The sequence below is a fragment of the Mauremys reevesii genome, linkage group 19 (genome assembly GCF_016161935.1).
Source record: "Mauremys reevesii isolate NIE-2019 linkage group 19, ASM1616193v1, whole genome shotgun sequence".
NCBI classification, from domain to species: domain Eukaryota; kingdom Metazoa; phylum Chordata; order Testudines; family Geoemydidae; genus Mauremys; species Mauremys reevesii.
In genome coordinates this window covers 14,685,612-14,698,872 of record NC_052641.1, presented here as the reverse complement: position 1 = coordinate 14,698,872, position 13,261 = coordinate 14,685,612, and the positions used below count along the sequence as shown (strand labels likewise).

The 13,261-nt window shown below is 49.1% G+C and overlaps 1 protein-coding gene across 4 annotated transcripts in view; it reads left to right on the top strand.

Annotated features, from left to right (window-relative positions):
* Positions 1 to 13,261, top strand: part of PTGES (prostaglandin E synthase) — a 98,478-nt gene that overhangs the window by 7,887 nt on the left and 77,330 nt on the right. The gene's annotated exons all lie outside the window — the stretch shown is intronic.

Sequence of the window (13,261 nt, the reverse complement as noted above, 5' to 3'; positions counted from 1 at the left end):
GCAGGTTCAGCTGTGCAGGAATAGGTGGGGCGTATACAGAGGGGCTGCTGCTGGGAAAGGGGTAGTCACTCCCTGGGAAGAGGGAGGAGTGTTTGGAGTTGGTATATCCCAGCAGGGGGGAACTGGGAAAGTTAGGAAACAGTCCAGAGAAAGACCAGTGAGGGCTGGGAGAGTAGAGCCCAGAACTGCCAGGTGGACTGGAACCTGGAGTAGACGGCAGGCCTGGATTTCCCTATCCACTGTGGGGGAAGTGGCACTGACGGGCAGTGAACTGGAAGACTGGCTGGTCACTATGGGGAGTGACAGAGACTTTGGGGGACTGTACCGTATATAGGGGGAGTGGGAATGCTGAGTGACCTGGCCAGAGGGCTGAGGATGCTGCGGTACTTGGCGTGAGAGAGGAGCTGCAGACCTGAGACAATGTGACAGGGTGCGACCACGGAAAGGGTTGTGACCCCAAGAGCTAATCCCCAGAGTGACCAGGAGGAGGTGCCAGAGAAGCAGTGAGTGGTGCACCCTGTGACTTAGCCTTTTTACTGTCCTGTCGGGGCTGAAGGCCAGGAGGAGATTGGTAGAAAAGGAGAGGGGAAGAGAGATAAGAGCAGGAGGAAGAGAGAGGCAACAGACCAAGGGAAGAAATAGAAATGTTGAGGGGATAAAAAGGAGGAGGAGGATGGGAAGGGGAAGAGATACAAAATGGAGACCTGAGCCAACAAGGGGAAGGTGGGTACAGCCATTCTTTTGATTTCCTGTACTGATGTGACAGGTGCTTGGTGCTCCGAGGAGCAAGGCAACAAGAGGCAGACAGGCTAGTCTAGTGGAGACCTGGATCAGGCCCCCAAGATCCAGCTTGTGTTCCTGGCTCTGCCACTGCTCTACTGTGTGATCTTGGGCAAGTCACTTTGCCTGTCTCAGGGGATAATGATACTGACCTCCTAGGTACAGTGCTTTGAGACCTTTGGATGAAAATCATTCTGTAAGAGCTGGGTATCATCATCGCTGAAAAGGACACTGCCAGGAACTTGGAGAGGAGTGTTCACTGCAACATGGGTGGATAAGTAGGCATGGTGCATGTGTCCTGGAGAAACAGTTAACAGGCAGGAGTTTGTGAGGGTAATGGCACCAAAAAATAACCAGAGAACTAAGGATGGATATGGAAAAAAAATAGCAAGCCCCAGTTTTAAGCTTTCTTTTTCAACAACCAGATCCATAACCCACTAGAGTCAACAGGAGTCTTTCGGGCTTGTCCTTTGATTTTCTCCAAGAAAGCTCATCGATCATCTGGAAGTTTTTATTGACTAGCCCCAATGTTCATAGTCCCTGAATGCTTTGCCCATTGACTAAGTGGGGTATTCCAGTGCCCTAACTGGTTTGTAACTTAGCCCAACTACCTGTTATCTGTGCTCCTGCTGACCGGTACAAGCCAGGGTCCATGCGGTGGATCTGTTAATGCTTGAATTGTCAAATATTGATCAGGCTGCACTTCTTTCAGCCACACTCAGCTGGAACTCCATTGGGCAGCGAGCACCTTTCAGCACCTGGGGTGGTGGGTTTGGATTAATACTGTGCTTCAGCACCCTGGACAGCTCCCCTTCTTTTGCACATCTCCAGATTTCCAATTAAAACATTTGAAAGGGGAGTTCAGAATCTTGGCCCAGGGAGGAGAACCTCCCACCACAGCAATGTGAGGCCCATGACTCAGCCTGCGGCAAGCTTCTCCTCTATACTTGAGTTCTGTCCCACAGTTTAAAGTGGCATCTAGTCTTCCACGGAAGAGTGAGCATTTAACATACATATTTGGTGAGACCTCATCTCCTTCATGCTCGACCTCCTAAGAAATATATCTTTCTCCCAGTCACAGGACTCTGGGCTCTATTGGTGACACAAGGTAAGAGTTGCTTTAGATACAATGGAATATGGCCTCATTTGGTCTAATTGTCCATTACCACCCACACTTGTATAGTCACAAAAGCAGTGCATTTGCTACCATTCTCCTTTAATAGCATGATACACTCACTTGGCACTGGTGTAAATGAATAAACAAGGTGCAGAGCAATGGAGAATCAGAGCCCTGGCCTCTAAACTGTGCCCCCTGCCTCCCCAGGGGAATACAATTTGATTAAGCTGAAAATATCTTTATTAATGATATGAGCATATAGTAATCGGTGTTTAACTGATATGTTTCCATATGTGCTCCTCAGTCCCACTGATTTACAAGTGGGGTTAGAGGTGGCTAGACTGGGTCAATGTAGTTATTAAAACTATATGGTGTGACAGGGTCGGGCCAGATGGCTACAGGAGAGTGATAGAAGACAGCTATATTAGCCCCAGGTTAAGCAGGTCCCTTTTCCCTGGGTAAGGTAACAGGGGCAGTTCCAGAACAAGCAGGAACTTGCTGGAACAAATTAAGGCAGACAGGCTAATTAGGACCCCTGGAGCCAATTAAGAAGTTGCTAGACTCAATTAAGACAGGCAGGCTAATCAGGGCACCTGGTTTAAAAAGGACGTCACCTCAGTCAGTGAGGGGTGCATGTGAAGAGCTGGGAGTAAGAGGCGCAAGAAGCTGAGAGTGAGTAGGCATCCTGCTGGAGGACTGTGAAGTACAAGTGTTACCAGACCTCAGGAGGAAGGTCCTGTGGTGAGGATAAAAAAGGTGTTGGGAGGAGGCCAGGGGGAAGGAGCCCAGGGAGGTGTAGCTGTCATGCAGCTGTTACAGGAGACACCTTAGACAGCTGCAATCCACAGGGCCCTGGACTGGAACCCGGAGTAGAGGGTGGGCCTGGGTTCCCCCCATCCCCTCACCTCCCTTTTTGATATTAGAGGAGTTGATCTGGACTGTGGGTCCTACCAGAGGGGAAGGTCTCTGGCCTGTCCCCCAACCCATTAGGTGGGCCAGCAGAGACTGCGGATTGTTCTCCTCCTTTTCCCAATATGCAAGTCTAAGCCTAGTACAGTAATAAAACTGAATACAGGTTAAAATCTCACCCTCAGAGATGTTTCAATAAGTTTCTTTCACAGACTGGACGCCTTCCTAATGGGCACAATCCCTTCCCCTGGTCCAGCCCTTGTTCCAGCTCAGGTGGTAGCTAGGGGATGTCTCATGACTGCAGCCCCCTTTGTTCTGTTCCACCCACTTATATGGCTTTGGCACGAGGGAATCTTTTGTCTCTCTGTGTCTCCCCCCCACACACACACACTTCTAAATGGAAAAGCACCAGGTTAAAGATGGATGCCAGTTCAGGTGACATGATCACATGTCACTGTAAGACTTCATTACCCACTTGCCAGCACACACGTATACAGGAACACTTACAAGTAAAACAAAGCCATCTGCAGTCAATTGTCCTGGTTAATGGGAGCCATCGAGATTCCAAACCACCATTAATGGCCCATGCTTTGCATAATTACAATAGGCCCTCAGAGTTATATTTCATATGTCTAGTTTCAGATACAAGAGTGATACATTCATACAAATAGGATGACCACACTCAGAAGATTATAAGCTTTGTAATGATACCTTCCAAGAAACCTTTTGCATGAAGCATATTCCAGTTACATTATATTCACACTCATTAGCATAGTTTCATAAAATCATATAGAATGCAACGTCACACTCGGCTCGTCTGCGCATGGAATTAAAGTGGAGGCAGTGATATCGGCATACAGGCGTTTATATTAGTTGTGACAGGCTGACAATTCCCTGTAGTATCCTGAACAAACCTTATGGAATTAAGAAACTTTATTGAATTAAATTAAACCCTATTGAATTAGGGTTAATATATTTGGGGTACATGGTTTTAAAAATGCAATTGAGTGTGTATTATTGTGACATTGTATGTACCTTCTCTAGATGCTTATGTACTTCCTCTGTTATCAACCCTTTGTAGCAACCCCCCTGGAGAGAGATGCATATACTGGTTCCAACTGGATTCTCTAGGGGCCAACCGACAAAGAAAAAGTTTTTGGATAAATAGCCTGGTTTTAAACAGGCTGATGGCCTTCTTCCTGCTCCAGCAAACGGACAGGACCCCTGGTCCACAGAGGGCCCTAATCCTTAGGGGAGGGTTGGAAGGACTGGGCCTACTGAGGCCTCATGGTGCTTGTTCTGAGTTGAAGTTGTGATGAGCTGGTAACCACAAGGAATCCCCCTTGCTTGGGGTTTAACGGTCTGTTCCTGTCAGAATCCATGTTAGGTTGGGGTGATCTTCTGGGCATGCGTGTAGGTTCTTTCATTGTTTTTAATCTGTTTTCTCTGTGGTGCTTTTCACCTTAAGAATAAAGCAGGCTTGCATAGAAAGTGCTGGCTGGTAAGTTATATCTGTAGCAAAGGTTACAGTAAACCTGTTAAACAGCTCTGAAGATGAAGCAAGCAGGTGTCTTTGTGCTGGGAAATACACAGGGAAGGCAGGGAACTGTTCAGCCTGGAAATACCCCTCTAGAGACCTGGCGTGTACCTCAACCCAACAGCAGCAACAGCTGGGAGCCTAGAGTGGGTGCCCTTGCTGGCCCACTGAGGGGAAATACAGGTGCAATTGCCCTGAACTGTGACACCGGTGTAGCTATTCCTGTATGGGACTGGGAATAGTGATACTGGTATAAGGCACCTGCCTACCGGTATAACTGTGCCCACACTAGGGGTTGTACCAGTGTCATATTGGTTTAAAAAAATCACATCCTTATCCAAAATAGCTCCAGGTATACAAAACCTGCGTGTAAGAGCGTTCTGAGCCAGGCTGCCTCCAACTCAAACCTCTGCTGCTTTGCATTTATTTGTAGGAACACCAGGTGGCGCAACAACCAAGGTCTTAGAGCTAGACCAGGGTCAGCAACCTTTCAGCAGTGCTGGGCCGAGTCTTCATTTATTCACTCTCATTTAAGGTTTCGCGTGCCAGTCATACATGTTAACGTTTTCAGAAGGTCTCTTTCTATAAGTCTATAATATATAACTAAACTAGTGTTGTGTGTAAAGTAAATAAGGTTTTTAAAATGTTTAAGAAGCTTCATTTAAAATTAAATTAAAATGCAGAGCCCCCCCGGACCGGTGGCCAGGACCCGGGCAGTGTGAGTGCCACTGAAAATCAGCTCGCGTGCCGCCTTCGGCACACGTGCCATAGGTTGCCTACCCCTGAGTTAGACCCAGGAGCACCCCCTGCAAAATGAATGCAAACAGTGGAAGGAAAAGAGATGGGCGTGAACATAAACAGAGCTGCCGGTTTGTGTTAGAAACATGATTCAGGGGGATTCCAAGCTGCCCAGCCATCAGAGCTGCCCAGCCAAGAGCCACATGGGCAGTGTATCCGGAACCCAAGAACTGTTATAAAGCAACAGAACGCAGCCACTCTCAACTTTCACATGGAGATGCAGAACTTGATTCAAGCTCTAAGAGAATTTTATGCCAGGGCCTGTAGTCTCTCTGGACTGAACCTTTGTGTTAAAGAAGAAAGCAGGCCCCATTACAGAACTCACAGGCTTCAGGTGAGGTTTACCCACTCCTGTGGTAGAGACTGAGCTGGATCCCAGGGACTCTGGAGTGAACCGCTTGTCTTGCATGGCCCTGGAGAAGAAAGTTGTGTGTACTGCTCTCTCTTGTCAAGTGAGTAGGTCTCAAAGTTTGGGATCCATATTTCTCATCATCCCACCAGACCTGGGCGGTGTGAACCCACTTCTTGTTTTTGACATGCAGGGCACCGCGGGGAGAGGACTCATTTCTCTGAGTTTGTGTCTGTCTTTGAGGTCCCTCAGGGCTGAAGAGGGCTGACTATTGAAATACAGTCCTATATATTATAGACAGCACATTGGAGAAGAATCAGCTGGGCTTTGCATAGGAGAGGGCAAGAGGGGGGAAAGTCTATAGACTCTCCTTTCCCATATGGGGGAGAAATAGTATATTTCCTATACTGAGATGGGCTGTGTGCTGCTTAACATGTGCCAGAGGGGTGTACAAGTGATTCACTGTTGGAACACTTCATGCTGAAAAAGTAGTTATCAATAACTCACTGTCAAACAGGGAGGTTGCATCTAATGGGTCCCGTGGGGGTCTGTTCTGAGTCTGGTCCTACTCAGTATTTTCATTGATAACTTGGATAATCGAGTGGAGAGAGCACTTATCAAATCTGTGGATGATACCAAGCTGGGAGGCCTTGCAAGCAGACAGGATTAGAATTCAAAATGATCTTGATAAATTGGAGAATTGATCTGCAATCAGTAAGATGACATTCAATCAAGACAAATACAAAGTACTATAATTAGGAAGGAGAAATCCAATGCACAAATATAAAATGGGGAACAACTGGCTAGGAAGCAGTACTGCAGAAACTGATCTGGGGGTTATAGTGGATCACAAATTGAATCTGAATCAACAGTGTGGTGCTGTTGTGAAAAAAGGTGAGTGCTATTCTGGGATGTGTTAACAGGAGTTTCATATGTAAGATACAGGAGATAGTAGTTCTGCTCCACTCAGCACTGGTGAGGAGTACTCTGGAGTACTGTGTCCAGTTTTGGCCATGACACTTTAGTAAAGAAGTGAACAAATTGCAGAGAGTCCAGCGGAGAGTAACAACAATGATAAGAGCTTTGGAAAACATGACCTATGAGGAAAGGTTGAAGGAAGTGGGCATGTTTAGTCTAGAGAAGAGAAAACTGCAGAGGGACATGACCTCAGTCTTCAAATACGTAAAAGGTTGTTATCAAGAGGAAGATGATCAACTGCTCTCCACCGGACAAGAAGTAATCAGCTGAGTTTGCAGCAAGAGAGATTTGGGTTAGATATTAGGAAAAACTTCCTAACTCTAAGGATTGTTGAGTACTGGAAGGGAGGCTGTGAAATCCTTGTTATTGGAAGTTTTTAAGAACAGGTTAAACACCTGTCAGGGCTGGACTAGGTGTACTCAGTCCTACCTCAGCATGGGGGGAAGGAGTGGATGCCTCTTGAGGTGCCTTCCAGCCCCTCAGTGGATCTATGCTGTTATCCCCTTAGCTCTTACCTGCTAAATAGCATCAAGATGGGTCAGTACTTGTCTGAGACACCTCCTAAGAACCACCAAGGCATTGCAGTACAGATGATGGTGGCACCCTTTTCTTCTAATCTGCGTGGAGCCAGTGCCCCAGGACGGTGTTGGAGGGACTGTCTTTTGGCTGTTAAACTGTCCAGTGTTTCTCATTAATGAACTCCTGGCTTTTTTGCAAAAGTAAAGGTGTTCATGGGCGTGGGTGTCTTACCTCTGCTATCCTGGCCAAATTCAGAGCTTGATAATTGCACTCTGCCTTCCTAAGCTCCCCAGGCAGTTTCAGCGGGAAGCAGGATTCTTTTCCCAGCTGAATGCATTGAGGTGTTGTGGGCTATTAAGCAGCGGATGTGTTTCATCCCAGAAGGGGCTGCATTTCAGTTGGTGGATAAAGTGATGTCTCTGGACAGTGACAGTAGAAGCTGGACACTGGTTGAAGACTAGTTGAAGAGTATTTTTGGATTCTTTAAGGTGCGAGGCACTAGACAAATGCCCACTATGTGTATCACCACTGGTACAATGTATTGGCAACATCATGAAACTGGCCACAAGTTAGAACAGAAGCAGCCCCTCCATTTTCCTTAAAACGTGTCCCTGACTTCAGGGGAGTTTAGAGCTTCTCCTCTCTACAGTTACCCCACACACATCCATGTGTGCAGACTCATCCACACGCAGCCGCCTTCTTTGCCTGCCGGCTCATGAGTCGGCTGATGCCTGTTTGTTTTGAGAGGAGGTCAGGTTAGAGCCCCCTTTAAACTCACAGAGGAGGCAGCTGCAGGGAGAGACTGCACCTCTGACGCACATCAGACTCTTCAGAGGAGCTGGATGACAGTATACTTTATCCAAACACAGAGCCAGGCTGCACTTTGCAGATGTATCAGGAACTGAGGGGCTGGCTGTGACTCACTGGGACATATCTGGCCATTCTCTGATTTGCGGGTAGCAGTAATACTTATCACTTAACATGCGCAAACATTGTTTAATCCTCACAACACCCCAGTGAACTGAGGGTGGGGATCATTATCCCCATGCTACGGCTGGAGAAACCAAGGCACAGAGAGGGGATGTGATTTGCCTAAGATCCTTATTCTGGTTTTTTATCTCCAAGTTATAGCAGGGAGAAGAGAGACTATGCAACAAGGACCAAATCTTGCAGTCTTTACTCAGGCAAAAACTCCAGCCAAGCTTGGCCTGGGTGAGGACTGTAGGACTGGGTTGTAGATGAGAACAGCAAAGTCCCCACGCCACTCTGCAGGGTGTAGTGCCGCTTTATGTGTCAGGCGCATGGGGGCAGGAGAGAGGGAGTCCATGAGCCTGTGATGCATGGGAGGGATGGGGACAGGGTCCTGCTGGGAAAAATGTAGAGGTGTGAGGATAAACCTGCCTGGATCAAGTGATTTCTTTGATCACGTCTTAATCCTCAAGTGTGACTTTTGAATGGATTTTGGAGTCACTGGTGATTTCTCATACATCTGGAAAAGTTTTAGATCCTGGATGTTTTTATGGACAGATGCTGTCTCTGGACAAAGTAACCAGGCGAGGGGAACGGCCTACTGTACAAGAATATGAAAGGGGATCGGATTTTAGGGCCCATCCCTGCTGTTCTGAGTAAGGTTGGTAGGATCAGATCTCTTATCTAGTTGTCGTTACATTCTGGACCGGACTCTTATTTACACTACAGCTGCTTGATGTTGCTCTGCTGCTGCAAAGGGGCCGTAAAGTATGAGTAAATGACATTTGCACTTGCTCGAATCGCCCTGTACTCTGCTAACATGCTATAAAGACTCCTTAGCGCACCTGAGAATCAGCCCTTCTGTTTAGATGACCGCTCACCACAAGTTATGAAGAGTCGGAAAGGATGGCTCGCAATTGACCCGCAGGCTGAAAGCTGTTAGCTCAAACTACTCGGTGCCCCAGGAACCAGGCTAACTGCATCTCCGATCCCTCCTGATCTGTCCGGGGGCACCCTCTCCAGGCCTCTGGCCATCAGTCTCGAGCCAGAATCACCCAGCGTTGAAGTCCTCTGTGTAACAACCAGAGCAAGTGCGATATGTCCTGCAGGTCTGTTCCCTCCGGGGCAATGACCGTGCTGGTCAGTGGCCAAACAGCTTCCTCCAAGCAAACATTTATTTAGAACAAAAGTATTTGAGAGAAAACAGACCGTAAAACCAACAACCACAGACTGTGTGCAGAGCTAGCTCTTCCAAAGGGTTCCCGTTCCCTGGCTTTGGGAGGGGCCTACTGCTTAGACTCCCTCCGCAGGTCCCCATACCACTCTGTTCCCTCCCTCCCTCTCTGGGTCAGCCTGTCTCTAGCCAGCCTCTGACAGTGTCCCCCTTCTCCCCCTGAGAAGGACTTTCAAACCCTGACGGGTTCTTTTGATCACCAGGCTCCTCTTAAGGAGGCTTGAGAGATGAGCTGGGATCCTGGAAGCTAACCATGTGCCCCACTCTCTTTCAAGGATGTGCTGGGGTCTATTGTATTGCTTTCCAGTTTGCTCTTCCCACAGCCCCCTGTTACGTCAGATCAATACAGTCATACAGGAAATCCTAGTCATTTGCCATAGTCCTACACTAACCTTACTGTAGGGGCCCGGCTAGTCACAACAGTCAGACTCTTAATACACATCTGTATTAATGGGCTAATACACAGCGGTCCCACAACTGTCCCACTCAGTGAACGTGTCTGGATGAGGAATGATGAGCACTGACTGGATCACAGATGAACAGCAAACAAGGGTGGGGAATTTGTGTTAAATAAATAATTGGACATGCCGATCTGCCGCCCTTCCCTTCGGCAGGGGCTGTGTCCTGAGAGCCTTGTTCCCAGCGAGCTCGGCGGCGTGGCTCTGCTACGGCTCCAGGGTAGCGTGGACTGGGCCCATCTTCATGGTCCACTTGCCTGTCAAAGCACTGACCTGAAAGGGAGCTGGCAGTGACACCCAATCCATGGCACTGTAGTCCCTACACTTCCGCAGCCTGGAAGCCGCACAGCCAGAGTGACTCAGCAGGTCAGAAACTAGCTGGGACTCTGAGGCTCAGATCCCCGGATTATCCAGCTATTGCAAGAGGATCCCAGAACAGCCATGCTTTTGGAGGCAGGATATCCAGAATCTTTGCAAGCCCAGCTCTCTCGCTCTGTAACGAGGCAAACCTTTTCTGAACGTTGTGATCATTGGCACAAGCCAACAATCCCCGATTTTTCCAGTGAACCCAATGGAGATCTTCTTTTGGCTTTACTTTGAAAGTGAATTTTTATGCTGGTGAGCTGGGAGCCCTGCAAACGGAATCCTCTAATTATAGCCCCAGTGCAAACATCACGTGCACGCGGCTCAGCTAACTTCCCTCACCAATGAGCCTCAACTCTGATTTCTAGGGGAATGGGGGGAGCTCGTTCTCCATGGTTCGTGCTGTCTTTGACCTCCCTGTTGAGGCTGCCAACAAGTCATCCAGCTGCAACAGTGTTTTCGGTGATGTGGGCACCTCCACAATCGGAAATGGACTGATCTCTCTTTATCCACAGATCACCAGTCACCCTACTGTCTAGGCCTGTGATTACCAGCTCATTCCAGGCCACTGGACCACCACCAGCCACCACCATCGGGGCTTGATTTTAGCCAGTGATCTAGAAGTGATAGGTCCCTACAGCCTGCTAGCGATCCCCTGAGCAACCCAGTCCCTTCCACTGACTTTTTATTAACTGCTGCCTGGCGTTTGTCTGGGGGCATGTACGTGTCTTCTGTTGGACAAATGGAGCTCTCTTGACTGTGCGAGCCGCAGGTCAGCGAGTGCTCAGCAGAATATGTAACGGGTTATTGTGGCTCAATCTGAATTGATACCATTATTTGTATTGTGGTAGTGCCTAGCAGCCACAGTCAGAGACTGGCGCTAGGTGCTGTGCGAACACAGAACAAAGAGACAGGCCCTGCCCTCAGGAGCGAACAAGCTACAGAGGGGGAGGCGGGTGGGGACAGATCCTCAACTGGTGTAAAAGACCCAGCTCCAAACCCCTGGGCTGATTTACACCAGTGGAGGCTCTGGCTGCGGGTGTCAGCCATTACCAGTGCAGCCCTTCCCCAGCTGTCTTGAGAGGGAAACACATGCTACTGCATCCAAGCAGCCCTGAGTCTGCTGCTCCAGCTGAGGTAGGATTACACAGCCCTGAGCAGAAGTGAAAGGTGAGAAGGTGAAAAGGCTCCGTGTGTTTGAAGCCATTTCCCTCCGACAGCACTTGCACGGGTGTTGAGATCAGCTGTCCGGCGCCTCTCACTTCTTCCCAAAGCAGCCCGGAAAGGTAAGCCTTGTGCAGCCAAGTGCTAGGTGAGGGGTGGGGTGGGTGCACTTGGGGTCACAGCCCTTCTCTTCTCTGTTCCCCACTCCCTGTGTTGGGTGGAATCCTGTTAGTTGGAGCAGTCCGACCAGTTGCACCTGTTTTGACCTTTCCATCTCCATACCCAGCGAACAGTGAGCTTCCCACCCAGAAATGAGTGCAGAAGGCAGCATTGCCATTTTGCAAGTGCAGAACAAACACCGCTAGGCATGTTAGGTCACGTGGAGTCTGTCATTTCCACCAGCTGCTATGTTCTTTACCTGCAGCTCCAAGGGGGGGAATGGCTTTTGGGGGGGGCGGGGGTGTATCCAAGGAATCTCTTCAAATCCAGGAGCCCTGACTCTGACTGGCTTTAGGGAGAGCAGTGTTTGATCCGGAGCTGGATGCTCACTGATTGCTCAGACCTAATTCCACTATATAAACAATCTCCAGGCTCCCAAAGTCTTGATGTCAGAGTCCCAGAGGTTCAGGGGGAGTTTGTTTTCTCCCAGGTTGGCTTGGAAGGGGAAAGCAGCTACTAAGCAGTCGACGTTCAGTGTTGGGGTATGTACGTTGGTGTGGGAAAACGTGCATGCATGTATCTGTTCTCCGCAGGTCTGTGCCTAAGAGAAAGGAGGCATATCTGTTTGTGTAGCTCTGCGGGTGTTTGTGCAGTTGTGGGTGTTTGTGCGCGCAGAGAGGGTTGCATGTGTCTATGAATGCGTTTGCATGTGGGTTTATATGACTCGGTGTATCTGAGCCTGGGGGATGTGTGGGTGCAGGACAATGACTGGCTGTTGGGGTATACGTGTGACTCCCTGTGTCAGGGGTGACATATGTTTGGCTATCTGTGTGTTTGTGGGGCGACGTGTTTATGTGTGTGTACATGTGGCTTTGCGCATGCGGATGTATGGTTGTATCTACAAGTGAGCAAAACTAGGCTGTGTGTTTGTGTGGCTAGATGTGTATGGGTGCAGATATGTATTTGTGGTTGTGTGTGGGGGGGTGCTTGTGTAGCTGTGAGGTGGGGGGGTTCGTGCGGCTGGGTGTGGTTATTTCTCTATGCTGGGGTATTGAAGAGCTCCATGTACACCAGGTCTATGTGACTTGGGAAATATTGTCTGTTTTTGGTTCCCCCAAATCTCAGCCACTCCAGCTCTCTATTGCCTTTTAAAAAAACACCCCCAGTTCTCATGGGTGCAGCAGCCCCATTTGCACGACGCTGGGAGAAGTGAAGGGAAAAAATGGCCCAAGACGAGGAACGATTTGTGAGCGAGTTTCTGGAGGTACTGAGCCCCTGCAGCCCCTCTGGATTTCATTGGGCTTTGGGGGGTGCTCACACCTCCACCTCTCAGGCCATTGGTAAGTCAGCCTTCCTCCAGCTCTGTAGCCACAAGGGTGGCTGCCTCTCTCCATTACTGGGGACCCCCGCAGGCTCCTCTTGCCTGTTCCAGTGCACAGCGCAAATATCTGCTGTAGGCGAGGGAGTTCGACTGGTGTAAATCCAGTTGGGGGGGTTCAGAATTAGGCCTTCACGTTGGGCTCTGGGATGTTATCGTGTCTGCTCAGATGCTCCTGGAAATGTACTTTGTAGACTGTCATCCCCGCCCCCACTGGCCACATGTGATAAAAGCAAAGCCACGTGTCAGCAACCATCCGTGAGCCTGGAGCCTTCCCTGATGATGCCCCTCTTTGGTTTCCTGTGGCGGGGTTGACTCAGGAAGGTCTGAGTCCAAGCCTGCTTTGCAAAGGCTGCGATAAGGACTCCAGCTGTTGGGTTGACATCAACAAATACTGGAGAAAAATGGCTCTGCGCCTCGTCGTTTGGCAGCTTTTGACCCCCCAGTGTCAGCAGGAATGTGATCACTGGAGAAGTGCAGGGCAGTTCAAGCCACACAATTCAGCCTATCTGCATGGACACCTCACCCACAGAAAGCATCCCTGATCCT